The sequence below is a fragment of the Pinus tabuliformis genome, chromosome 9, assembly GCF_031772625.1.
Source record: "Pinus tabuliformis cultivar Carrire ecotype Pingquan chromosome 9, CPIR1, whole genome shotgun sequence".
NCBI lineage: Eukaryota > Viridiplantae > Streptophyta > Pinopsida > Pinales > Pinaceae > Pinus > Pinus tabuliformis.
This window is the reverse complement of record NC_142307.1, coordinates 1,382,144,234-1,382,171,136: the sequence shown is the minus strand read 5'-3', so window position 1 is coordinate 1,382,171,136 and position 26,903 is coordinate 1,382,144,234.

The following is a 26,903-nucleotide window of genomic DNA, read 5'->3' as shown; positions in this document are numbered from 1 at the left end:
AGCTTGAGTCTTCTACAGGAAGACGCATATTTTCTACAGGAAAATGCAGAGTTTCTACAGGAAGATGCAGATCTTCTACAGGAAGGTACAGACTCTCTACAGGAACACATCCTTTCTACAGGAAGCGTTGTATTTCTACAGGAAGCTTCCTGTAGAAGCTCAGAACGGGCCAGAATTCATTTCATGAGGCGATCTAACGGCTAAGGATCGGTTTGGACGCATGCATGCCACCGTTGTCAACCATGCACATTGTTGTTATCTTGCTCCACCATCCTTGTCGACATGCAACAAAGTACCTGCACCAGCAAAGCAGATCGATGAGTCTCGAGAAAAAAGCAACTTGTAAATGGAAAAAGCGCTAGAGATCTCACACCATATTCATCACAGTCCGCCTGAGGCTCCGAGAGCATGATCGTGAGGCCATCCATCGTCATGCAGCATGCACCCAAGGAGGAAGAACTGTTCCAAGACATCCCGCGGGAGTCCTGTAACAGTTAAGCCTGCTAGAGTGGATACCATTCACCGCGCAGGCCATATGAAGGGAAACGTGGGCGCATGCAACTGAAGCATCCCATCCATCGACGGCAGCTCATGAACATGGACCTCTGGGCCTGTGTAAGTCCGCCAGCAGCAGGTAAATCGACTCATCAGCGTCCAAAGAGCCGAAACATCGTGTACAGCCACGCAGGTAAGTGTCTCGACCCTTCCTTCCATCAGATTGCATGAATGTTACTTTGATTGATTGCTTAAGTGTAAAGGTGAATGGGTTGAGCGGCAGTATGGTCAGTTGGCCGGCCACATCGGCCAGTTAATGGTCTAGTTGGATGTATGGGTGGCGGCCGTGACAAAAAGAATGGGCAGCACGCACGTGAGAGAAATCCCGTCGAGAAAACGAGTTCAACAGAAGAGGCGGCGGCAGATCCGCGGGAATTGATGCGGCAGCAAGTGAACGCACAGTTGAATGATGGGGTGACGTCACCCAATGGTCCGGCGGGGACAGCTCACCCCCGCGCCATGGATTCCGCCGAATTCAAAATCTAATCGGCTAGATTGCATTCATGCATTTATCACCCACCGGTTTGAACTCGAGCGGCTATCCTGATCCTTCTGCAGTGTGATACGCCGAGCCTTTGGCTATCAGAGCGATTGAGAAGCACGCCCAAGGCGCAGACCGACTGCAATCTCTCCCGAAAACCGCGCGCTGCATTCTACAGGAACGTTGTCATTCTACAGGAACGCTGTCATTCTACAGGAACGCTGTCATCCTACAGGAACGCAGTTTTCTACAGGAAAGCGGGTGCCTCACGTAAAAAGGTGGTCAATTAAAGAGGTAACCCTGAACTCTTCATGCAACTGGTTATTAAAGGTGGCAAGATTGTCGTCAACAGTCCGGTCATAGAAAAACGGTGAAATTGTTGTCTGCTGTGCCTATACTGTCATTCTACAGGATGTCGAGTAATTAAACTGTGTGCGTTCCTCAGGGATAAGTTTTGTGGGTTATGTGCATGACATTCTACGCTCTGTCTCAGTAAACCAAAATCTCTTCCACAATCACCACCTCTGGTTAAGAAACTTGTTTTATCATGCTGGGTGGTTTTATAAGATGAGAACCCACTGATTCAACCAAATTAAGGGAAAACCAGGAAGTGGTAGAGCTCTTCACACGGGTTCAATGGATATCTTTTTGTGACAAATTGCAGGGGTACGATGATGAAGTGGCAGAAGAATTTTTGCAGGCTCTGAAGCCGAAATCCAAGACACTGGCCACAGTGAATTTCAGAGGTCTAAGCCTCAAGCTCACCCCGCAATATATCAGTCGGATTACTGAACTTCCGATGGGTTTGCCGTGGGATAAGGAAGAAAGAAAGTTGAGCCAGCAAGCCAAGAAAGAATTCTTCCCACCTGAGGAGGAATTCTCAGAGGACAAAAATGGAGTGCGAAGAACCAGCTTGCTGCCACCATGGAATGAAGTCAGCTTGCAAATCATGAAATATATAACTTGTGAGGGCCGTTTTAGCATCGTGTATGCATATCACTTTCGGTTGCTCACTGAATTGAGGCACCGGATTGATCTTCCTGTAGAACAAAAACTGAGCATTCCTTATTTCCTGTTGCAGTCTCTAATTGAGTGTGCCACAAAGCTAAAAGAGGGCATACCAGATCAGATAGCCCACCATGGGTTGATCAAGCTTCTTGTGGAGGATGCGCTGCATTCATATAAGGTTCCCCTCTCATGGGAATCATTCCGGAATTTGACAAGAGATGGAGACATTAAAATGTTGATTGAAGAAACGGGTTCCTCCAGCAGTGAGGAACAAGAAGCAGTGGCTGAGGGAAAGAGAGAAAAAGGCCAGAAGACCCCGACCACAGTGCAGAAGAAAGAACAAAAGAAGAAGCATGAGGAAAAGGATGACAAAGAAAAAGGTGGCACACCCATCTTGTCAGCAAGAGAAAAGAGGTTGAAGAGCAGAATGGACAAAGCTGAGGTGGTCCACGTCAGCCCAAGTACCTCATCAGCACCTGCAACCAAAGCAAAAAGCAAAACCCATGCGGCTAAGCAAGAAAAGGTGGTGACACCCGTGCCTACAGGAAAGCAGAAACAGGCTTCTACAGGAAGCCCGAAAACAGAGACAAGGGCTTCTACAGGAAGCCCGAAATTGGCAAAAGGGGCTTCTACAGGAAGCCCGAAAATCATTGAGAAACAAGCTTCTACAGGAAGCCCGAAATTGGCAAAAGGGGCTTCTACAGGAAGCCCGAAAATCATTGAGAAACAGGCTTCTACAGGAAGCCCGAAGACAGAGAAAGGGTCTTCTACAGGAAGCCCGAAAATTACCAAAGCAGGGGCTTCTACAGGAAGCCCGAGAGTGGCTAAAACCGGGTCTTCTACAGGAGGCCCAAAATTGGTAAAGAAAGGATCTTCTACAGAAGGCCCGAAAGTGGGCAAAGCAGGGTCTTCTACAGGAAGCCCGAAATCTGAAAAGAAGGGGCCATCTACAAGGAGCTCTGAGAAAGCAAAACGCAAGGAAGAGAAGGCTGGTATTCTTGAAAAGGAGGCAGCAGCTGCGCTGGCCGCCCTCAGTACACCTCCAAAGCCGAAGGAGAAGAGAGGGAGGGAGATCCCTCTACCTTTTGAAGCCAGGAGAAGTAAGAGAATAAACTCGGGCAAGCCGCAGCCTCCACCCAGCAGCCAAACAATTTCAGGGGGTGTCCCTACTCCACCTAGTAAAAGATCCCCCTCTAAAACATCGGCCACCCCCGAGAAGGGAAGCCCAAAAATAACTTCCTGGACACGAAGGATAGGCCAATCGGCTTCCGAAGCCCGGCTCAAGGAAACGAAAAAAGGGGGAGGAAGCGCCACCATCGTCACCGCCAGGGGCAGAAAAGGCGGGGCCACCAAGTACAGGAAAGGAGGAGCATGCTCCGGGCTCTAGTTCTCGGCCAAGGACGAGGAGCTGGAGCAAAGTTGCTCAAGGATGAGCAAATAGTTTAGCTGGGGGGTGATGATGAGCCCCAATTTTTGGTACAATTTGGGCTCATATTGGCCTACTTACCTTGCTCAACCATTCATATTTTACCACTTATGCATTCATTTCTTAGTATATTCGTGTTGTTTGTAGGAAGAAGGGCAGACATTATATCTATGTGACTAATACATGATGATTTCAGGTTCTTGGCATTAAAGAGAGCAAAAGACCACGCAAAAGGAGACAAGGAGACAACAAAGGTGGCATTGCGGGTTCATAGGGAGGTTTTCATAGTCTTGATGACCCTCCTCGTGATTTTCACCTTCACTCCGAGCTCTAACAGCTCTCCCCACCGAGCTTAAAGGCAGCCAACACGCTCTACAGGATCAGCAGTTTTACAGCAGTTTGACTTTCAGTTGGAGAGCCAAGCTCCACGAATGGAGGAAGCCAGCTTGATCTTCATTTTGTATAAATATGAAGGCCGTAGCCTTTGTTAGGAGCTTTTTGAACTTTTGGGACTGATATTGTAATTTTTGGAGCATAGCTCGGTGTTTGTTTTTGTAAGCCAGTTTTGGCATGACATTAGACTTTTGATTATGAATAAAGGCAAGCAGATTTGGATCTAATTCTGAGCTTTTAAGGGAGCTATAGCTCTCAGGTTAGGGCCCAACCTGAGAGCAATAGATCTCCTCTTCTTGTAGTGTTATTTACCTTTCTTTCCAGCACTTTGTTTACTTGTTTTGATATGCATTTCAAGAACATAGTTTGCTGATTTGATTTCTTTAATAGGATTGAGTAGGATTGGTTTATGATTACATTACTTTCAGCTGCTTAGATTTGGATAGGAGGTTTGTAATCCACTGGAGCTCCAAGAAAAGGTTGTTAGAGATCACTGCCATCTCTGTTTAGGGATTGGGGTGCAGTCTATACCAACCACCAAAAAAACGCAGTCTTTTCTACCTTCATGCAAGCTGCAACACAGTCGGTTTAATCGTGGATCCTTCCATGCACTTTCGCTCTTGAGCCATACCTCGTCATTGCAATTCCATGCATGACTTTTCTTCATGATTTACATCATTGTTTATTGATTTAATAGCACAGGTAGCACTGGTTAATGAATTCTCGTTTTTGGTGCAAGGCAGAAGTCATTTGTTTTATTTACACTGCTCCATATCATTCCACTTCCTTCTTCTTCTTCTTGACCTCTCCTCAAGCCACCTACTCGACCTCTGTTCAGCTCGTTTACCTTCCAACTCATCCATTGCCACGTAGCTTCATCTTTTTGACCTTTCGTTGCTGCCATCCTTCGATCCACCAATCAACTCCGTGCACTCTCTCTCCATCTTATTCCTCTGTCCCTGAGCCATTACAAGTTCCATCTCCACCTTACCTATCCACCCAAACCATTCCATCACTTCACCATCACCCAAAACTTCCACTTACAGCACATCCTGTAGAAGTTAGCAGACTTCCTGTAGAATTCCTTAGTTTCCTGTAGGATCCCCTGCAGACATCCTGTAGAAGCCTGCAAACTTGGTTGCCGAGCATCTGAACGTTGTAAACTTCTAGGGACTGATGCTAGGGACCCTCTGGAACCTCTCCCAACCATCCTGACCTTTCCCAAGCTTTCTCTCCCTTCGCACCACCTCTGCACAGCCAAACCCTAATAAGAAACAAAGTCATAATCACTCCATCCACTTAAGCAAAAATACAAAAACAATGTTCTTTTTCATAGAAGTAGTTTGAGTTCATGTATTTCACATCATTAGAGGTAATGGCATCCTTTTTTACATTTGCACTTTCACTATTGCATCATAGAGGTCAAACTAGTCAAATTAGGGTTTACTAGGGTTTCATGTTTTGGTTGGCTTTCAGTTCACTTTTGCAAAGTAGATCAATTTCCCTCGAGATAGCCTTCGTCCATCATTTAGAAAGCTTCTTCTGAAGAGCATATAGAAGTTGGCTTGAGCCCTAGCGGACTTGTGCCAGCTAACCAAGTGACAGCTGCGACAAGAGCTAGTACTTGTGCATACAGCACCGTCGCTTCCAAGTTTGTACGAACTACCGGGTTGATAAAATTAGAGATAGGGAGCCCCAGGAGTTGTAGCATTATTGCTACAATACTGGAGCCCACCAGTAGTTGCACCTGTTCAATCCTTCACAGGCTCTGCCTTTGCCCAACGAGTCAAATACTCAGTTGTGGTGATAATGTACCTTGCTCCTGTCTTTCCTTGGGGCTGAATGGGTCCCATAAAATATATCACCCATTTCTCAAAGGGTTGCAACACCATATATGGATTCAAAGGCATCTCATCCCTCCACAATGGCCTGCCAATCCTTTGACACACATCACACGCCTTGCAATATTATTTTGAGTCCTCATGGAGGGTTGGCCACCACAAACCTCCGCACAGAATGTTCTGCACAGTTGCTCTTCCTACATAATGTCCTCCTGTGGCACCCCCATGAGCATCCGCGAGGATGCTACTTCTTTCAAACTCGGGTACATATCATCACAATATCTCATGAGACCCCATTTTGTATAGATGCCCAACATTGACAAAGAAATCTGCCGCACGCACCACTAATTCCTTCTTTTGATGGACAGTGTATCCTTCTAGGGCACTTCTTGTCATTAGGAAGTGTATTATATCCTCAAAATGACCATCTACGACGCGCACTGCTAATAGCTGTGCGTCAGGCAATCCCTCCTCCAAATTAGTGGGCTCTTCCCCTGTTTCAATGCACGACAGATGGTCTGGTCCCACATTCAGTCATCGAAGCTTCACCATAACTTCAAAATCATATTCTTGGAACAATAAGAGCCACCTGTGGATTCTCCCCCCCAATACACCCAACAAGTAGTGCCTAAACTTCTGGAGTGCATACACCATGGGTAACCCTTCGTGCTCGGTGTTGGAATAGTTCTTCTCCGCTTTGGATAGTCTTCGGCTTGCAAATGCGATAGGATGGTCCAAGTCTCCTCCGCCAGCCTGTGTCAATACTGCTCCCAACGCTATACATGATGCGTTGACATGTACATGAAACTCCTTCTTCCTATCCATGAAGACTAGAATCGACGCGGTGACCATCTTTTCTTTCAATATATCCAAGCTCTTTTTACAGTCCTCATTATAGCAGAATGTGATGTCCTTCAACAATTTCTCCATAGGCATAGTGATCTGGGCATATACTTTGATAAAATTTCTGTAATATCCCATGTGTCCTAAGGTAATATGTAGCTTCTTCACACTCCTCGGTGCTTTGAAGTTCAATATCACTGCGATCTTCGCGGGATCTATCATCAATCCCTGTCTACAAACCACATGACCTAACAGGGTCACAAAAGGAACACAAAACAGACACTTTTTTAGATTGACTGTGATCTGGTATCTTCGACAGGTATCCAACATCAGGTGCAAGCTTGCTACATGGCATTTTAACAGCCCAAATACAGTCTAGTCATCAAAGTATACCTCCAGGAACTTATGAATAAATTCCTTGAACACCACAACGACTACATGTGAGAAGATCGCAGGCGCATTCTTCAATCTGAATGGCATTACGGTGTACTAGAAACAACCCCACTTAGTCACGAAGGTTGTCTTGCTCCTATCTTCTGGCAAGATTTTGATCTGGTGGTACCCAAAGAACCCATTAGTGAAGGAATATGCTTCCTGTCCACCCACATTGTCCAACACTTCATCAATGAATGGAGTCAGGAAAGGATTATGTACGTAGGTGTCATTTATCTTTCTAAGATCCACGCATATAGTTATTTCATACTTCTGCTTCTTCTCCTGTACCACCATTGGGCTTACCCAGTCAGATTCTTCCATAGGTTCAATGATGCCTGCTGCGAGCATCTTGTCTAGCTCTAAGCAGACCTTCTCTTGATACGTCAGATTGAGATGGTAAGGTCTTTGCTTAATCAACTTCACGTTGGGCTTCAATGTGATCTTCATAACACCCAGGTCCTCGATTATCCCCTTCAGATATATAAACTTTGTAGGGAATAAATCTTGGTATTCGCGGAGCAATTCAGTGACCTTATCTACCATTGCATCGTCTCAGTAGTCTCCAATCTTCGTGAATTTGGGTTCTACCTCGGTACCAATGTTTCCTTGTTTCATTTTCAATGACGCAATTATATCAGGGTTCTCAATCTGCAGTCCTTCAACCTCACGGTGACCTTCTGTTTCAGGAATATTAATCTTTCACAGATCCTCTTCTTCTTCTTCTTCTTCTTCAGTGACCACATTATAGCATTCCAGCATGTGACTCAGCTAAGTAGCCCACTCAGGCTGAATCAAGTCTAAAGGATCCTATGGTATCATAAAGATTGCTGCTTTCACCTCTTGTAGCGCATCATCAATACAGTCAAGCCTATATTCGAAATTGAATGTTAGTATAAATCCCTCGCGCAGAATATCCCAGTCACCTGTACCATGGTGAAGCTCCGTTTCTACATACTAATTCATCGGGACAACATCCATGGTGTGACAGAACAAGTGCACCCATTTAGGTTGGGGCTTCTCTCCATAAGCCTGGGCCCATTTGGCCAAATGCGTGTGCGGATCATCCCGCCCATCATACTTGTCTGTTATTCGCATCTTAGGCTTCCCAAAGCATGTTTTTATCATTCTCCTACATTCACACCAATCATCAAAGCTTCCTGTGATACATGAAAGTGTTCCCTCTCCGGACAGAGGAAACCCCTCTAGCCCTAGAGTGGGTCTAGTCACAGCAAGGACAAAACAACAATTAATTCCCTTAAATAGTCATCGTTGGAGGTCTACCTCAAATCAGTGGTTGATGAAGTTCTGTTGCACTGTTCCAGCTTCCATTTCCTTCTCCTTAATGAGCAATCAACCTGAAACACCAAAAACAAACAACAAAGCAGAGCATGTAACCGAGAAACAACAATGATCTATTTACTCATAAAGTCAAGAAGTCATGATCTATCAAGTAAATTACATACAAGACATAGGAAATCATCATTGATTGTATTAATAATTAATCAAGAGTAAAGCTTACAACCAAGTCTTGATGCCACAAGCCTTCTCAGAGGGTCTAACCAGTGTGTTTCTTCAAGCATTGACTCTCAAAGATGGGTCTCTCAAATAGCAATATCTCTCTCTCTCTCATTCACAAGATTTACACAAGGTTAAGGGCACTCCACACCTTCTTGCAAACTACAAAGCAATCCCACACTTGTCACACTCACACCAACAATCTATCGAACTCAAAAGCAGCAGTAGCACTGTACAACCAAAAGAACTAGCAGATGATAGCAATGGTGAGTGATTTTATAGGAGAACGAGTCTCCATGAAATGAGGGAGAGGGAACTTATCCTCAGGGCAAGTAGCATAAAATACGGAACTACCATGCTGGAGGGAGGAGGGCGACCCAAACTAACCCAACAACCAGGTCCAGAGACATCAAGCAAGTCGACTGTTGGAACAAATTCGCCCAATCTGGATCGTCGCGAGTTCATAACTAAGCTTTAGTGCTGAAATCGCTAGCAGGCAATGTATTCAGTCAAGCCATCGCTAAAGATAGCAAATAGTCTCACACCGGAGCATGAAATCTAACCATCATGGGAATCAGATGTACTCCTGTGACGGAGGTGCGACTAGACTATTTATGACCACTGTCCGTCGCGTATATTTTGTGAATTCTCGTGACGAGGCAGAAAACTTAGGAAAAGTGGGTCAATTGGCAACATAAGAGAGCATTTTTTCAGTATGAGCATGTTTTACTGGACACATGGCATAGTAGAAGTACTGGGGTGAAGGTAGTGACAAATTACTGTGTAACAGATGCCCCCTAAAGTATGAAACCTGAGAGAGTGGGAGGGGTGAAATGCTTTACGAAACTGTCTGAGCTGGAACACCACCTAGAAGAACCTGCAGGCACAAGTACAACTGATATCTCTGATAGTGAAATACATGTAGTCTAGGTATGGGCGCAACCATCCAAAAGACATACGAACTAGGTCTATGGTATGGATGCAATCATCCAGCTAGTAAGACCATGATAATGATAAAGGTATGGTCACAACCATCCATGAAGACTCAGGTATGGTCGCAACCATCCATCAACGAGTCATGTAATCATGAACCAATCCACGCAGCCCGAACATGTGTGATCTGAGTCCGGGGTCTTGAAACCCAATCGATCATAGTACAAATTCTAGCATGCAAACAGGTGTGCTGAAGTCGAGCATGATAGAAATTCGCTTGATTACCAGTCAATGAGGAAAACCATTAACAAGCGCGAGAGAAACCACGAATAATGCCAATGGTTCTCAAGGTACTGTTCAGTACAATCCACGAAGTGTGAAGAATGAGCTAGAGTCGAACACTCATGGAATCACCCAATCAATGACCAATGATGAAATTCAATCGTTAGGCACGAAGAACTCGCCATTAAGGCATGCAAGCTCCAAGGTACCGAAGGGGATCTCTAGATCAGTCTCCTGGATAATGAGCTGATGTCGAAAAGAGATGATCCGTCACAGGAGGGCCATAATGTTTCCCCCATCAACGACACAAGATAAGGAACAAGTGGTAGATGGTGAAACAAAATATTAAAGGAGGAGTTAAGGATGTGAACTGCAGAAGGATTATACTCTTGAACATGTCAGTGACACGACTCCGGAGGGTGGCAACATTCAGGTACCAAGGGATCAGAGGCTTAATGGAGACAGCATAGATTAGATGGAATGAGGCTAAATGGAAACCCAAAAACTCGAAAGGCCAAATGATGATGTATGGATATCCCAACCCGACAAGAAGCAAAAGCTTCAATGTTCAAGAGTGACTAGCTGTCGCAGGTAATCAATGACAACTTCCAAATTTTCCCCCACCATTGCTGGTGAGTGCCCCAATTATTTTTGAAAACAAGCTTGAAGGTGATAGCATATGCTTGTAATATAAGTTTGACCTTCGGTTGAATCCAACCTAGTAATAGTTTAATGAGCCCTAGGGAGGAGAAGCTTGAGTCCCGTCATGGTGACGAGTCCAATGTCGTCAGGTTTTAACAAGTCCAACATAGGAAAAACTTAGAGTCTTTTTCATGTTTAGAGAGTTTGAAAAAGACACGGAAAAGAAAACTCCAGGGGGGTCCTTTTTCATAGATTTGTGTCTCTCGAGCCCGAAAAAGTATAAAACAATACTTGAGAGAACTGCTTGACCATTACGATCAAGGAGTACTTTTTGTGATTAGTGACCTCGATTCGAAAGAGTAGAAAAGCGATCGAAGCCACGTCATTTCGTAACTAATAACGAACCTGAAATGACAAAAGCCCGACAATATTTTCACGTTTATATGGTCGGAAAAGAGCTTACAACAGACCACCTCTGATTTCGTTTAACAAGTCAAAAGGAATAACTCGGCTGTCTTTTCGTCTTTTAAGTTGGAAAAGAGCATTAAAGAAGACTTTACAGATCAATTGCATACAAAGTAAGACATGACCTCACCACCTGTAGCTCTACACAAAACATGTCAAACATAAAACCCATTCGACATAAATGATTAATATATGCGGAAATACAGTTAAAAACCAAAAACCCTAATTAACAATGCAACAAAAATGAGAAAACCCACATCCTAAAGTATAATTTTTTAATTTTTCAAAAAATTACTATAAAAAGGGTGGGGTAATTCATTTGTTTTATCATGTACATTACACATTTTACCTTTTAGCATTTGGAGCACCAACCTGAGCAAAGTTCTCAAGCTGATTCCGGCCTCATTCATCCATGGTTCATCCTGGAAGCTTCGCCAAGTAAGTAGATTTCTCCTTGCACTGCATTTTAGTAGTTTCTTCATGCAACTTAGTGTTAGGTAGGTGGGTTTAGGCGGATTTTCAAATCCAAGCTTACCTCTTGGTCGTCGCGGAAAAGTCGCTTGGGTCCGCAACGACTGAGTGTGATTACACGTACCACTTCCATGATCATCGCGCGAAACTGATGTACTCTCGTGACAATCACGGGAAAAATGAGCTATTGACTCAGTGTCATCGCTGTTGTTTTGAAAACAGCCCTGACGGCGGCGTGAATTTGAATTTTTTTGTAAATTATGAATTTAAATTTATGAAAGGAGCTCTAATTCATTTTTCTTGTAATGCAGGGCAACATGGCATTTGTTTGGCAGGAATGAACTCACAATGTCAACGATGAGGAATTATTCAATCATGTTGGATGCCAAAATGCTTTACGTGCTTGCGGGCTACTCAAATTTTTCCTCACTCCACATCTTCGGGCTCAACCCGATTTGTTAGAGTTGCTAATTCATGCTTGGAACCCAACAGACAGAAAATTCATTATCCGTGGTAGAGACATCGAGTTCGATGCTACGGACATATATTTCCTCATAGGATTGTCCCATCGTGGTGAGAGGCCGATTCTAGAGGACCAACGAACCAGGGGCGAACCACTAGACATGCCGATAGCACGAGTGTGCTCACAGGCACACAAATCAAACAGCGGGAAAGTAGCAATTCCCACGGTGGAAGACTTGGTTCTTCGCGCAGTTCTATTTATGGTGACGAGGGTAGTGGGCTCCCAAGCCCAACATGAGGCAACAAAGATCCAACTCCAGTTGGCTCTTGAGTGCCTCAACCCAACCATGTATAACTGGGTAGAAGTGGTGACGATCAACATGAAGATACAACTCACCAAATGTCGTTGCGGGGAGGCGAAGAAATTTGGCTATGGGTCTATCTTGATCCCGCTCATGTTGGAGCGGGTGCCAGCGCTTCAGTTGCAGGATATGGACTTGGACAGGCCTAGATCGCAGGAGACCATGATCACAAGGTGGGTGCATGTTATGCCACGAGGGGTGGCGGACGACCAGTGTCATGGGGGACACTATTCCTCGAGTGGCTAGATTGCCAAACGATATTCATCGAGGACTAGCCATATGCTAGTATGGAATTTCGTGGAGACCCCAACATGTCGCTGCCCACTGGAAAGCAGTGGGACGATGGCAGTAAAACACTTGGTCACACTATTTTTGTATTTTGTCTTTTATGATGTTTTTTAGAGTTTTTCATGCATATATCCTAATGATGTACTCTATGGTACTTGTAGACGTGGAACCAGAGAGGCCTTTGGGGCTAGCTCCAAAGGCACGGAGGAATCCATAGGGCATCAGAGAGCTAGCCTTGGTTCCCCCCGCTGGCAGTTCAGTGGAGACAGTGGCCCACAATCTTGAGGGCCTGACGGAGGGGATCCTTGATTATAGGGGGATCGAGGAGGTCCCCATAGAGTACCAGATACATACAATAGGGGTAATACCTAGGGTGAACAGACTCTCTAAGCAGGTTGCATGAGCAGTGGTGTGCTACAGGGAGCATAACCCACTGCAATAGATGCCTAGGTTTTATTTCCTGCTGATTTTTTGAGAGACATGTGTCTCGGATGTACGAAGAGCACAGACTCTATTTGGACATATACACTTATTTTTTGAGCGCCTCGGTGCGCCACACGAGATATATATACATATACATATTCCTATGGTTCATTATTGTGTTTTGAATGCTTCAATATGCTGTTTTGATTACATCTTGCGTAAATGTATGTCTAATACATGGTTTGCTAATGCATCAGTTAACGTGTTTAATCTTCTTGAAATGTGTTGATATGTAATAAAATCAAAATTTATTTCTAACAATTTAACACATAAATACAACCTTAAAATCTGATGATCTTTGACGGAATAATGCCCATTAAGCTAGTGGACAACAGGCTGAAAATCCATATTCACAACCAATGTACAAATATCGAGGTTGATAGCCTCGATCAGTAATTCAATAACAACACTATATTCAGCGACATTGTTTGTGGTGCAACGCAGAAAAACACCTTGAAGGTCTACTAACTCACCGTGACGATCATAGATCACCCATTCCATAGAAGAAAGATTCTGGGTACTGCGGCAGGCACCATCAGCGAACCAATGTAAGGTGTATCAAACATCTGCACAATAAGCAAAAAGACACAATAAGCGAAAATTACGCCTACACACCAAGCAAGACATGAAAACACACACAACACACCTACTGATAACACATGTATGTACAAATTAGATGCATGGGGCTCATGCATAATATTTTTTCAGATAAAGCCCATTTTGGGGCTTATCTAGAGGGTTCCCTTCATAATCAATCAGCTCATAGGCCCCTTTTTGCAAAACTCGTTTTACAATATAAGGCCCATGCCACATAGGCTCGAATTTGCCTGCCCCCAGCTTATCATTTGCTTGATCGTAGAGCAGGACTAAGTCTCCTTCAACGAAAGAACGAGGATGGATAGTATGATCGAAGTGAGTTTTCACTCTCTTTTTCTGTGCTTCAATAGCTAGAGAGGCTAGTCGACGAGTCTCGTCTAGCCACTCTAGGTAGAGAAGACGTTATTCTACCGGAGTAGTGTTGGGGAGTAATTCGACAGCTAATTTCAAAGAAGGGATCTCAAACTCAATCGGAAGGGTAGCCTCCAGACCGTAAACCAATTGGAACAGGGTAACCCCGGTGGCATCCTTCACTGAAGTTTGGTAGGCCTATAAGATGGAGAACAACATCAAATGCCAGTTGGACTTGTGCATGATGATGGTGCGTTGAAGCATCATGACTAAAACTTTGTTGATGGCTTTCACTTGGCCATTGGCCTGGGGATAGTATGGTGTCCAGCTATCATGCCACAAGCCTAGCTGGGTTGCTAACTCAATCATCATACGATTACGGAAATGTTTGCTGTGATCAGTGACGATAGCCTGAGGGACTTCGAATCGTGAAATGACATGATTAAATAACAATTGCGCCGTTGTGTGACCATCTTCGGATAGTGTAGGCATCGCCTTGGCCCATTTTGTGAAATAATCAACGACAACGATGATATACCCATGACCCCCGACCGATCAAGGTTTATAGGTCATATAATCAATGCCCTATTTGGCAAAAGGGCCGACAGTAATGACAGGGTGCAACAGAGCGGGAGGTGCGCGCATCTTCCTTTGGTAGATTTGGCACTCATGGCAAGAGCGGATGGCAAGAATGCAATCCTTGAAGATAGAGGGCCAAAAATAACCAGAACGGAGGATCTTCTGAGTAGTAGCATACTCGGACATATGACCACCACAGGTGCCAGAATGGTAGTCATTTAGAACTCTTTCGGCTTCCTCCAATGTTAAGCATTGGCGAAGAATAGAGTCGGTGCCGAGACGGTACAAGGTGTCCCCAATAATGCGATAAGGTTGAGAATGATGGTGAATCCGTCACCGAGCATCCTTGGACAAATCAGGACGAAAAGAGGACATCTGGAGATAGACAATAATATCCTTGTACCAAGGATCGAGGGTACTAATCAAGAACAGAGTTTCATCCGGAATATGGTCCTCTAACCAAGAGGGCACGGTAACAGATGGCAGAGAGCAAAGCAACTCAGCAAAGATGAGGGACTTCTTAGACTTGGCGGTGGTGAACTCCAAGTCGAACTCTTGAAGGATGACAATCCACTTTGAGTATTTTCCCCCCAGTAACTGACGTGACAAGATGTACGTCATTGGGTTGCAATCAGAAATCACCATCATGGTACGCAATAATATATAGTGGTGGAAACGTTGGACGACACAAACAGCGGCCAAAGCCAACTTCTTGACATAGGCGTATTGAGTTTCCGTATCTAGTAAATTGCGGCTGAGATAGTAAATGACATGCTCAGTACCATCATCATCATCTTGAACTAGAACCATGCCAATAGTGGTATCGGCAGCGGCTAAATAAAGAGTGTAGTCACGGTGATAGTCAGGGGGACGCAACAATGGAGCAGAAACAAGGAGGGCCTTGAGGTGCTCGAATGACTCTTGTGCAGCGGCATCCCAAAGAAAAGGGGTGTCCCGCTTTAATAACCGCGTATAGCCTTTGGCCACTTCAACATAATTTAGAATAAATCGTCGTAAAAAATTTGCTTTACCCTGCAAACTCTGCAATTGCTACAAAGAAGCAGGGGGAGGGAGATTCAGGATGGCTTCGACTTTAAGGGGATCGAGACGGATACCCTCCCGGGAGACGATGAACCCGAGAAGTCTGCCTGACTCAACGCAAAAGACACACTTATGCGGATTAAGCCGGATACGATAGTGTCGACAGCGGAGAAAAATTTCGCGAAGGTGGGTTGGATGGTCCTGGCGCTTCACTGAATGAGCTGGAAGGTCATCCAGGTAAGGCTGCACAATGTGTTGAATATCATGAAATGCATAAGACATTGCGCGTTGGAAGGTGGCACCGGAATTTTTTAAACTGAAGGGGAGCTTTTAATAAGCGAAAGCGCCCCACAGACAGAGAAAGGCAGTCTTGTGTTGATTCGCAGGCGAGATATTAATCTGGTTATAACCAGAAAAGCCATCCATGAATGAATATATCTCACTCCTGGAACACTCATCAATGAGTTGGTCAATGAAGGGTGTAGGGTAATTATCTTTGGGACATGCATGATTAATATCATGATAATCAACACATACCCTAATAGTGCCTTGTTTTTTAGTCACAAGGACAATGTTAGAAACCCAATCTGTGAGTGGGATAGGGTAAATGAAGCCAGCCTTAAGAATCTTTTCAACTTCCGCTTTAATAGTTGCGGCCTTTCAGGGGTGCATGGGGCGTAGACGTTGTCAAACAGGTTTGGCACCGGATATGTAGGTATTTCATGCACCACGATGCTAGGAATCTCTTCATAAGACCAAACAAACACATCACGAAATTCATGAAAAAGAGAAGTATAAAGCTGAATCTCCTTCGGAGTACAAGTTACTCCAACATGGATGTGCTCGACAATCCCTGGTTTGAGAAAGATGTCGATTGGTTGAGTTTGCGTAATGTTCCCCATATTCCCTTTAGAAGACACTTAATGAATTTGGATGGGTTTCTGAAGGGTTTGGGAGGGGAGACAAGGAGAAAACCTCTCGAGACAAGTAAACATTTCCTGATGGGTAGGGAGAAACAAGGAACAATGGTGATGATCAGACCAAGGAGGTTCCTCGAAAGACATGGTCTCAATAATCGTTTCATCAGTAGGAAAAATTTCCTTCAAAGGGTCTGAAGAAGTGGCATCTCCAAGCTAAGGGGATTGAGTGTACGAGTCAAGAGCTTTGCTAGATGGAACAGGTTCAGGGGATGGAGCCAATACGAAAACAATTTCGACGTAGTTGAGCTCGGCAGGACTCAATGGCATATCATCGCCCAAGGATTCTATCTAATCAGCAAGAGGAAGAACCCAAGGATCAGAGTGAATAGAAATCATATTAACAGGAGCAATGTTGGGAGGTGGGAGTGAAAAAACACCCATAAGGGTAGGATCTTTAAAGAGTCCAGCACCCACACTCTCACATGGAACGGAGGTATGCTCCACAAAAGGCACGTTGCCATTGGAGGAGGAGGAGGCGAAGAAGGACAACTGGTCTACTATGATGATCTTCCCCTGATGAGGAAAACGAATAACATGAAATAGAGATGAAGCCACGGCTCGCATGGCATATGTCCAGCTTCGTCCTAAAAGGAGGTTGTAAGTTAAATTGGCATCAACAACTTCGACCTCCACTTCGACCGTCTTCCCTTCCAAAGTAATAGGCAAACATTGGAGTATACCATAAGGACAAGACTCTCTCCCATCAAAGGCTTCCAAGGTCGTAGGAGACTGGCTCAGAGTCAGAGAACCGATAGCCTTCCAACAAGTAATAGACATTATGCAAGTAGAAGTGCCTTCATCAATGACTGTGTGATGAATAGTTTTAGAATTGATGATGACCTGGATAAGGAAGGCAATTTGGTGGGGCAATCTCGGTATATGACTGTCTAGGTCAAAAGTAATCAGGTCTGAGTCGGTCGGGTCAATGCCACCGATAGATGATAGTAAAGACTTCCTTTGAGAGGGGCAGCTGGAGGACTTCTAATGCGGACATAGCTAAGGGTGCCTGGGCTAAGTCCTCAACGATGCTATAGTGCTAAGCAGCATGAGCTTAGGGTTGTAAGAAGACTTCCAGAGCATGCCTTTAGGAGGAGGTCGGATGACCGCTTGAGTGTTAGGTCGCTCAATATGGAGGGGACCTGAACTGGACGAAGGAGCACTAGAGGGGACCTCAGTTTCCTTCTCGGCAGGTGACAGATACTCTTTTGCCCGAGTACTAATATGGACGGGAATCGTCCCAGCCATAAATACTTGAGAGCCAAAGGGAAAAGAGGATTGAGATGGATCGGCCACTAGTTGCGTTTGCTACGAGGGAAAAGGCTCTTTGAGCATAGCAGGAGTCCTAGGGGCACCTTTTAACAAACGACTAACTTCAGACTGCCTAGGGTAGTCCTTAGTATAGTGATCCTTGTCACAGATAAGGCAAGGATACTTAGGCTTGCGTTTGGCACCTTCTTCGGGTGGGGGTTTAGGGGAATCCTGCTTCGGTTGATCAGCCTTATTCTTTCATTTTCCCTTCTTCTTCCATTTCGAGGCTTTGTCTACCGCGGTGGACTGAACGGCGTTAACCTCGGAAGTGTTACCAGAATTGGATATAGCCTAAGAAGTGTTTTCATTCGAAGCGTTTGATTTTTGCTTCCTAGGGTTCACGGAAGATTTCTTAGAGGACGTATTGACAGAACCAATGACGCTGTCAACAGATGGTGTTGGCGGGGCTTTGGAAGTTCTGAGCCTCGGAGCATCAGGCAAATAATCATATAATGTACCGGACTGGGAGTAAACCAAGTCAAGGTACTAAGCACGCGCAATATCTTGCTCTTCAGTTACACATGCCCCCATAGCAATGTCTCAGACTATCTGACCGACAAATGAGGTTGTGAACCAGTCGGTCAGAAACTGATTGGGAATCCAAAACTTCATCAAATGGTGACGTTGTATCCGTTCATGGATATGATTGGAGATATGCATGGCCGTGGTCTCTTTTAAGGATGTTAGGAGATGTGTGCCCATTTCATATCAAATCAGCAACTAAAAATGAGTTAAAAATGCCATAGCCAACAAGTTAAAGTCCTGGAATGATCCACGAGCTAACTCAATATACCATTTAACAGCAGAGCTAGTGAGGATTTGTTGAAAAAGGTGGAGCCAGATTGAATCATCAAGCCATGAGTTTGACGAACACCATAGATGATAAGTCATGACATAGGCTTGGGGATCTTCTCCAACTTTACCGTCAAACTTGGGACAATGACCGGGAATTTTAGTTGGAACTGGTGGCCAATACGGATTATGAAGAATGGGATCATTTTTCAGTTTGGACACATTCGGTAATTCCAACGTTGCTAAAAAGGGTAATTGAGGGTTAAAGGACATCTGAGGCCGCGGGTAGGAGGTAGCACCAGAGTTCCACCCAGCTGCTTGTTGCCCCCATTGATTTTGTCCGGACGGATTTGGCCCATAAGGGTTTTGTCTGTAGGGATTTTGTCCATAGGGGTTATAGCTGTAACTAGACGGTTGACCCTGGATTTGCCCCCTAGCATTCCATTGATTACCAACTTGGCCTGCAGGAGCAACATATGGTTGCTGGAAATTCTGGTAAGGATTCACCTGTAGTTGTTGATAATTTTGGTATGGGGCAAATTGGGTTTGCCCTTGGGATTGCTGAAAACCATAAGGCGACTGGGCTCCAAACTAAGCCTGGGAGCCAGGCTACATTTGATAAGCAAGTTGGGATTGGGATCCAACTTGAATTTGAAGACCGGATTGGGTCTGGAGCCCAGACTGGGGCTGAAAACCGGGTGGAGCTTGAGAAGCAACAATCATTTGAGTGCCTGGTTGAGCAGGCCCAGACGGATGTCCTTGAGAAGACATAGGTTGAGCCATCTGGCTAGAAGGTTGGCCCAGTTGAGGTTGAGGTTGGCCCATTTGCCTAGAAGTTTGAACTTGCTGGGAATTGGGTTGACCTTGCGGAACCGAAGGCTGTCCAGACTGACCAGATGGTTGAGTAGGCTGGACAATTGGCTGGCCTTGTTGAATTTGAGACTAACCAACTTGTCCAGAAGGGTAGCCTTGCTAGGTACTAGGTTGACCTTGTTGAATGTAAGGTTGTCTTGGGTTACCAGAAGGTTGCCCAAAGTATGTGAAAGAAGACCCACTGAAGGCCGAAGGTTGTCCCAGAATGGGTTGTCCTTGTGGGCCGACAGTTTGCCCTGAATAAGGTTGCCCATAGTATGGTTTTCCATAAGACTGCTGTTCATAATATGGTTGACCTTGATAGGGTGGTCCTTGAATATTTGAAGACTGTGCTTGGCCACCATGGTAAGCTGTGGTACCCCAAGCAACAGACAATAGAACCGAGACCTCAACAAAAGGTTGAGATGCTATGGGTCCAGGGTGATAAATATGGGCTCCTTGAGAATCATAATAATTAAACGGATTTTGAGGATCCAGATTCTAAGGAATTTGAGGATATTGATCATCTGCCCCCCTTGCTGGAATGGAACCAGAAGAAGGTGGAGCACTTAGGCTAGGGTCAACAACCTCGGACATGGGTGCCGCAGGGCCACTATGTGAAGGACCTACTGAAGGCCCGACAACAGTGGTCACCACTGAAGATGTAGTGACATAACTAACAACGGGGGCTGTGGAAGCCACACAAATAGTTGGAATAGTCAAGACAGCCATCACATTGTGAATCTGGGGAGTGAAGGATCCCAAAGTCGAAGCGACAGTACGAGACCACATGGAACTTGTAAGGGGAGACATAGAACCCATGATATCAACTAGAGCATGGTAATGTAAAGGCAGCGTGATACCAAGGGAAGTGACATGGAAGGGTGAAGTTTCCGTTGGTATAGGAATTTCACCACTTGTTATCAAGGACTCGTCACTCGTGACGGGGTTTGTCTCATCCATGTTAGAAGAAGACATTGGGACTGAAACACCAGGAGGATTAAGGGGAAAATCTTCTTCAGAAGGCTCCCAAATGGGGTTCCAATGAATATCGTAAGACTCGTCTTCCGGAGCGCAAGAGTTAAGCGGTTGGATACTTGGAATAACAGGAAGAGTATCACTAACCATCGGTACCTCAGGAGCAATAGAAGATGGGGATCCTTGGTCGCTTGGAATGGGAGACGGGATCAGTGATTCTGCTAGGATGATTTAACTCAAAATCCCTAGGGATAACTAATCGAGTAAGGAGAAATAACCCTATACAAACTAAAATGCAACAATATCTAACAGGGTAAGTGTGAACGTGGTCGAATAAATTTTAAGACACGGGAACAAAACTTGACCTTTTCATCTTTAAAGATTCGAGAAAAGGATGAAAAGATGACTCTAGTTGCGTTCGCGTATTTAATGAGCCTGAAGTGACAAGTGCTCAATAGGACCTTTTTCTTTTAAGGAGTCCGAAAAGGAACGAAAGTGACTGCTCTAGAGAAACTAGGCAAAATGTTTACCAAACATCCCGTAAAATTGCATATACACCTTGGTGATCATATGAAAACCAAGGGATTTCCATACAACAATCAATCTTCCCGAATGCTATGTTTTGTGCGTTACGGTTTGCAAGGCAGCAGACACGACTTCCTAGGGATATAGGATGATAACCTAGTGGGGTCTCCCAACATATACTCGACGGTATTGGGAGGACAATTCCATACTAGACCGCTATTGAGTCACGGAAGGAGGAATCACCCAACCTTGAGTGAAAGCAATAGTGACTAGGTTTAATGACGCCGGAGCACGTCTCTAGCCTAGACCTCTAAATAGTGTGCGTTATGTTCCAATGCATTGTTAAGTTTATTCAATTCATTTTAGAGTTGATCTTGAATTATGTTTCAGTTTTTAGGCCTTACCGTATGTACAAAACAAAACCTAGATACAGCTATAATGAGTGAAACATCCTTTTACTTCAATGAACACCTACCTACAGGAGGGTAGAGAGATCATTCCCAAACCAAGAAAACCAAGATAAACCAAGAGACACAATGCAAAAACACATCAACCCTATAGTGCACGAATACTACTAATGATGGATTTTATCATTTGCTTTCCAATATGCAAACTTGAAATGAAAATTCACTTTCACTTTCGTATACTAAATGAATGCAGTCTTTTGATTTTTATTGTTTTAAATTTAAAAGAAACAAACAAGCAAGCGTGAAAAACTGGTCGATCCAAACAATTGTGATCTATGTTCGGTAGTGAAAAGAAATCGAATCAATACTAAAGATTGGTTCAATAACCGTCACTAAAAATCAACCAGAAACAAGCAATGGAGAAGGCTCAAACAAACCAATAAGAAAGTTGCAAATGAACCCTGGGCAAACCAGAAACCAAGCCAATTAATTCAAGAGCTTGAAAGAACGAACTAGGTCACACGGGCAAAAATGCAAGATTCATTTAATAAAGCCAAACAAAAGAGTGCCTCAACCATAAACAGTAAAAAACAAGCTACTGAGCAAGAGGAAGAAGGTAAGGGATCAAGAAGGACTGGTGAATTCAGGAGGTAGAATTGAAAAAACAATTCTACAGGAATTGTCGCGGGTACTACACAAGCAACTAGGGACGATCAGCCACTAGTTGTAGCACTAGAGAAACGTCGTCATGAGAGTACACGTCTCTTCCGTGACGGGCCGATTTCAGGAGTCGTCATGATTGTATGACGGGATTCAACGACGCACAGGACTTTACAAAAGAGTAAAGCTGACATCGGCGCGAAGATTAGACTATTTTCCATGACGATCTTAAAAACAATGACAAACGAACAAGAAAATCCCAAACAAAAACCAATCAATCCTTCAATCAATAGAGGGATTTCCCAGATCAACCCAGGTAACCCAAAAGACTGATAGTTTATCCCCAAAATTCAAAAGACACCAAATCAAAACCAAAACAAGAGCAAACAAGAGAAGCAACATACAAAGGACTCCCCAACAGAGTCGCCAACTTGTGATACAGGAAAGTGTTCCCTCTGTGGACAGAGGCAACCGCTCTAGACCTAGAGTGGGTCTAGTCACAACAAGGAAAAAGCAACAATTAATTCCCTTAAATAGTCATCGTTGGAGGCCTACCTCAAACCGGTGGTTGATGAAGTTCTGTTGCACTGCTCCATCTTTCGTTTTCTTCTCCTTAATGAGCAATCAACCTGAAACACCACAAAGAAAAAACAGAGCACGTAACCGAGAAACAACAATGATCTATTTACTCATAAAGTCAAGAAGTCATGAGCTATCAAGTAAATTAAATACAAGACATAAGAAATCATCATTGATTGTATTAATAATGAATCAAGAGTAAAGCTTACAACCAAGTCTTGACGCTGCAAGCCTTCTCAGAGGGTCTAACCAGTGTGTTTCTTCAAGCATTCACTCTCAAAGATGGGTCTCCCAAATAGAAATATATATATCTCTCTCTCATTCACAAGCTTTACACAAGGTTAAGGGCACTCCACACCTTCTTTCAAATTACAAAGCAATCCCACACTTGTCACGCTCACACCAACTATCTATAAAACTCAAAAGAAGTAGCAGCACTGTACAACCAAAAGAACTAGCAGATGATAGCAATGGTGAGTGATTTTATAGGAGAAGGAGTCTCCATGAAATGAGGGAGAGGGAACTTATCCTCAGGGCAAGTAGCACAAAAGATAGAACTACCATGCCAGAGGGAGGTGGGCGACCCAAACTAACCCAACAACCAGGTCCAGAGACATCCAGAAGGCTGATTGTTGGAACAAATTCGCCCAATCTGGATTGTCACGAGTTCATAACTAAGCTTTAGTGCTGACATCACTAGTAGGCAATGTATTCAGTCAAATCATCGCTAAAGATAGCAAATAGCCTCGCGCTGGAGCATGAAATCCGACCATCGCGGGAATCAGATGTACTCCTATGACAGAGGCACGACTGGACTGTTTATGACCGCTGTCTGTCGCGTATATTTAGTGAATTCTCATGACGAGGCAGAAAACTTAGGAGAAGTGGGTCAATTGGCATCATAAGAGAGCATTTGTTCAGTATGAGCATGTTTTACTGGACACATGGCACAGTAGAAGGATTGGGGTGAAGGCAGTGACAAATTACTGTGTAACACTTCCCTTATGCGTACCCCACCATCTTGTGAGTGTAGCGTGCAATGCCGAGTCCAACGCCTCGAAGTGCTGCTTTTCTGTTACCTCCCTTTCAATTGCATCAAAAAAGGTATCTACCTCATTCAGGGCATCATAAGTAGGTAGATTTCTTACCTCTGAGGACACACAGTGCAGTGACTGGGTCATCATGTTGTAGCTCAGTGTAGTTACCTCAAGTAACCGATTCTGCCAGCGCTCTAGTTCTTCATCAAATTCCGAGGAGCAAGAACTCTCACAATCCTAAGTAATTTGTCCATTTATGGTGGGATTCACCCAATCTTGGTCTCGCGTTGTTATCTTATAGATATAGTCCAATTCGTCATCACTTTCATAATCACAGACTGGTTCAGTATAGTGCAATCCTTCAGCAAGATCTGGGTATATTATTATGCATAGCGATTTCTTCTCAAATATCATCTTTCACTTCTTTAGGTTGATTACCCCGTTCATATCAGTAGCCCAATCAATTCCCAGGAGCACAGGTTAGGGGTTGGTGTCATCCACAATTTCTATTACTTCAAAGTCAGCTAGCAAGATCGCAACTTCAATATATATGGTCACCCCCTGCAGCCGCCCCATGGGGATGATCTTTTGTTGGTTCGCCATCCCTAGTTGAATTGGAGACCATTGCAGTGCAGGTCTCCCCATCCGTTCCCAAGTTTGCTTCAGTAGGACGTTCACATCTGACCCCAGGTCCAAAATAACCTGATCCATTTCATACTCTCCTATCTGAACAGTCAGTCTCATCTCTCGTCCCGTTCTTTTTTTATGCTTGCTAATCTTTTGTACTACGCGCGGCTCACCTAGAGTGTTTTCGGTGCATCTATTTATGAGCTCTTATAACCCCTTCACAACCTTACTATCACGCAATAACTTCATACAGATCTCCAGGAAGGTTGTAAGCATTGAAGGGTCCATCTCTTGATTAGGCTTATCCTTGCTCCCTGAGGTGGAGGCCTCAGTGAAGCCCTTCTTCGCTTCCATGAAGGTTTCACGTGCAGGCTCCAAATCAAACTCAGCCTCCTTCGCCGAAGCTTTGCGAAACCATGTACTGTCTTCTGGCTGTTTCCCCTTGTCATCTCCTGTTCCGATTCCACTTCGAAGCACTATATTCACATTTGGATCCTCTTCGCGTGGCTCAGACCTCATCATCTGCAGGTTTTGAGTCAGCAGAGGTGGTAGTGCCACTTTGCCACATATTCTTGCTATCAGCATAGGGTAGTCTTCTGTTTCATGATCAAACAAAGTGCAATACTTGCATGATGAACGTGTTGGGTTAGTGTAATTGCGGGCATAGTGTCTTGGTCCTCTGCAATTGTAGCAGATCAACTATCCTCGACCTCCTCCAGGTCCTCCTCTGCCTCGGTCTCGTCTGTGCCCCTAAAATCCTTTCCGCTCCATCCCTACGCTCTGGTCAGGGGGGCATGTTTCTGCCCGAACCCTATAGGCAGGATTTCTATCCATCATCAATTCATAACTCCTACAATTACGCTCATCATGCCCTACCGACCTACAAAAGTTGCAGAATAGTTGTTGCAGTGTCTATACAAACTTCTGCAGCAAATGACAGTTATTTGTAGCATGTTTTCCTGCTACTTGAAAAATAGCACACCACAATGCAGGCCCCGCGATTGGTCCTTCTTGAGCTTATGGCCTCAAAGGCATTGGTCCTCCTCCTGAAATATAGTTCACAAAGACCAGACAATGGTCCTTGTCATGCCCCTGACCCTTGCATTTCAGGCACCATACCTCTTCACATGCCTATGGACGAACTATTCTTTAATGCCTCAAACTTTGCATCTCGAGAAAAAGATTTTTCAACTATGCATGGATCTGTTGAACCCCAAAATTTGGATCTTGCATCAGTGTTTCATGCAACCTCATGAAAATCTCCAATTCCTCTACCTGAGTTGTTATCTTTTGTTGCGACAGCGCAACCCTTAAGTGTGGCAGGAGCAAAGCCACAAACCATTCGCGATGTTATCCATCTGTTAAGTTCATGTTAGCTTCGCGGATCTTACACTTCAACCTATGATCTAATTCCCAAGGGGTCGCTCCTGGTTGCATTGGGATTTCCTCGAATCCCACAATCGATTGTACCTCCGATTTAGGCCTACTGAATGCTCTATTTAGTGTTGTTTGGATGTCTGCCACTCTAGCATTCGGGTTATCATTAGAGTACTTGATATACTAGGTTAGCGTGCAATCTTGCAGGGCACTAACCAATGTTGCCTTCTTTATTTCATCATCTGTACCACTCTGAGCTTCCCATGTGACTTTCACAACAAACCAAAATTGGTCCGGGTCCTCATTTCCCAAGCCTTTGAACAAAGGAAACTTCACTGAATTTTCCATACTAAATTGCGGTGAAGGTGGAGGTGGTATGGGTGAAGTCACAGGCGATGATGGTGAAGTTGGAGGTGGTGTGGGTGGAGGTGGTATTCGTGGGAATCCTTGTCTTATTAATTGAATAGCACTTCGTGGAGAAACCTGCGCTACTCCCTCTTTGTCACCTCGTTGTGGCGAAATCAATGGACTATATTTAAGACCCTTTTTTCCTTCATTCTTGTAAGTTTTTCCGCTTCGGGTAGCTCCGAACATCAAGGTAGCTGCATAACCCATTTTTTGCACAATATCATTTTAATCCAGGTATTCAAAGATTTCACGTACTTACCTTGTGGTCCTTTGAAAAAGTGTCGCTCCGCCACGCTGTAGCTGACTCAAGTGTCAACCGCAAATTCAGTCACAAATCCTCCTATGATGAAATCGAGTTAAAGATCGACAACGTGAGCGATCTTGTCCTCAGATGCTTCCAATTTATGTACTAACTCCACGGTCCAAACAATAGGACCGTCAAGTTTCCACCTTCCTTGGCTATCTGCTAGCTTCGCAATCCACTCATATAGCTCAACTGGAAAGGAGAAGAAAAATATTTCATGGATCTCTATATATAGGTATCTGTCCAACCATTGTTCCTTTATCAATCACGGGTTTTTATTCTCCTACACCACGAATTCGTGGATCTTCCAATCCAACTAGTCTCCGATCTCTTTCTTAGTTGGATTCTAGTGATATGAAATCACACATCTCTTATTTAGATTCTGGTCCTGGCAACGGAACCATTTGTTGGTTTGTTGGGGCCTGACCCAGGTTTAACATTAATTAGCCAAACAAATCCCTACACTACTGGCCCTTTCGACACTAGCCGACGGAGTGTAGACCAAAGTCTCACCCGAAGCAGTATGGGGGGATGCTGGAACCAAGTTTCCGCACCCCGAGATGGTCGCGATGTTGGTTTATTCCTTTTATTCACGCCTTCATGCAGGTCACTTCGC